The sequence below is a fragment of the Arachis hypogaea genome, chromosome 10, assembly GCF_003086295.3.
Source record: "Arachis hypogaea cultivar Tifrunner chromosome 10, arahy.Tifrunner.gnm2.J5K5, whole genome shotgun sequence".
In the NCBI taxonomy this organism is placed as follows: domain Eukaryota; kingdom Viridiplantae; phylum Streptophyta; class Magnoliopsida; order Fabales; family Fabaceae; genus Arachis; species Arachis hypogaea.
The window spans coordinates 89561244-89563685 of record NC_092045.1 but is presented as its reverse complement, the minus strand read 5'-3'; the positions used below and the strand labels follow the sequence as shown (position 1 = coordinate 89563685).

Sequence of the window (2442 nt, the reverse complement as noted above, 5' to 3'; positions counted from 1 at the left end):
CCAGTTAGGGTACCTGGCTGGGCGTTAAACGCCCAAAGAGGTAGCATTCTGGGCGTTAAACGCCAGAATGGATAGCATCCTGGGCGTTTAACACCAGGATGACACAAGGAAGGTGATTTTGTTTCCAATTCAAATATTTTTCAAATTTTCATGTTTTAATTCATAAGTTTTTACATCAAACATATTTAAACTTTCATTTTTCATTTTTCTTTTAATGTTTTTTGAAAATTTTCAAACTAATTTTTCAAAAATATTTTTCTTAATCTTCTCTCATATTTTCAAAAAATATCTTTTAAATTCTTGTTAGTCAAGTCATCAATTTTTCAAAAAAAAATCAAATCTTTTTAAAATCAAATCTTTTTCAATCATATCTTTTCAATCATATCTTTTTAAAAATCAAATCTTTTTCAATCATATCTTTTTCAATCAAATCTTTTTAAAATTATAATATCAAAATTTCTTTCTAACTTCTTATCTTTTCAAAATTTATTATTTCTTATCTTTCCCCTCTAATTTTTGAAAATCACTAACCATTTTTCAAAAATTTTTTTGATTAACTAATTGTTTTCAATTCTAATTTTATGTTATTCCTTTTTCAAATTTTCGAAAACTCTCTCTCTCATATCTTTCTATTTATTTTATTTAATTGCTAACAATTCTCTTCTACTCTTCTAAAAATTTGAACCCTCTCCCTCTCTGTGTGTTTGAATTCTTCTTATTCTCCCTCTACTTCATCCTTCTATTTTCCTTCTCCTTTAACACATCAAGGAATCTCTATACTGTGACATAGAGGATTCCACTATTCCTAATGTTCTCTTCTTTTTCATTTGAGCAGAAACAGAGATAAAGATATTCTTGTTGAAGCTGATCCTGAACCTAAAAGGACTCTCAAGAAGAAGCTAAGAGAAGCTAAAGCACAACACTCTGGAGAGGACCTTAGGAGAATTTCGAAAAAGAAGTAGACATGGCAGCCGAATCCAACAATAATGCTAGAGATGCAAGGAATATGCTTGGTAACTATGCTGCACCAACTTCCAACTTCTATGGAAGAAGCATCTCAATTCCTGCCATTGGAGCAAACAACTTTGAGTTTAAGCCTCAATTAGTTTCTCTAATGCAGCAGAACTACAAGTTTCATGGACTTTCATTAGAAGATCCTCATAAGTTCTTAACTGAATTCTTGCAGATCTGTGATACTATTAAAACCAATGGGGTTGATCCCGAGGTCTACAGACTTATGCTTTTCCCTTTGGTGTAAGAGACAGAGCTAGGACATGGTTGGACTCACAACCTAAAGAAAGCCTGAACTCTTGGGAAAAGTTGGTCGATGCCTTCTTGACCAAATTCTTTCCACCTCAGAAGATGAGTAAGCTCAGAGTGGATGTCCAAACCTTTAGACAGAAGGAAGGTGAATCCCTCTATGAAGCTTGAGAAAGATACAAGCAATTAACGAAAAGGTGTCCTTCTGACATGTTTCCAAAATGGAGCATCATATGTATATTCTATGATGGTCTATCTGAAATGTCAAAGATGTCATTGGACCATTCTTCTGGTGGATCCCTTCATCTAAAAACACCTATAGAAGCTGGTGCACGAAATTGCAATCACACTTTGCAATTCCGCACAACTAACCAGCAAGTGCACTGGGTCGTCCAAGTAATACCTTACGTGAGTAAGGGTCGATCACACGGAGATTGTCGGCTTGAAGCAAGCTATGGTTATCTTGTAAATCTTAGTCAGGATATCAATAATTATCAGGATTGATTGTGAAAAGTAAAGGAACATGAAATAAGTACTTGTTTTGCAGTAATGGAGAATAGGTTGAGGTTTTGGAGATGCTCCATCTTCTGAATCTCTGCTTTCCTACTGTCTTCTTCTTCAAGCACGCAAGGCTCCTTCCATGGCAAGCTGTATGCAAGGGTTTCACCGTTGTCAGTGGCTACCTCCCATCCTCTCAGTGGAAATGTTCAACGCACCCTGTCACGGCACGGCTATCCATCTGTCGGTTCTCAATCAGGCCGGAATAGAATCCAGTGATTCTTTTGCGTCTGTCACTAACGCCCCGCCCTCAGGCGTTTGAAGCTCGTCACAGTCATTCAATCATTGAATCCTACTCAGAATACCACAGACAAGGTTTAGACCTTCCGGATTCTCTTGAATGCCGCCATCAATTCTAGCTTATACCACGAAGATTCTGGTTAAGGAATCCAAGAGATATCTACTCAATCTAAGATAGAACGGAGGTGGTTTTCAGGCACACGTTCATAGTTGAGAATATGATGAGTGTCACGGATCATCACATTCATCCGGGTTAAGAACAAGTGATATCTTAGAATGGAAGCAAGCATGATTGAATGAAAAACAGTAGTAATTGCATTAATCCATCAAGATACAGCAGAGCTCCTCACCCCCAACCATGGGGTTTAGAGACTCATGCCGTGG

General features: G+C 36.9%; 1 non-coding gene across 1 annotated transcript; it reads right to left on the bottom strand.

The window, feature by feature from the left end:
- Positions 1 to 1368: 1368 nt before the first annotated feature.
- On the bottom strand, positions 1369 to 1472 carry LOC112719172 (small nucleolar RNA R71). Its single transcript, XR_003161485.1, has one exon. It is a non-coding gene; the product is annotated as a small nucleolar RNA R71 (small nucleolar RNA).
- Between the last annotated feature and the right edge of the window lie 970 nt (positions 1473 to 2442).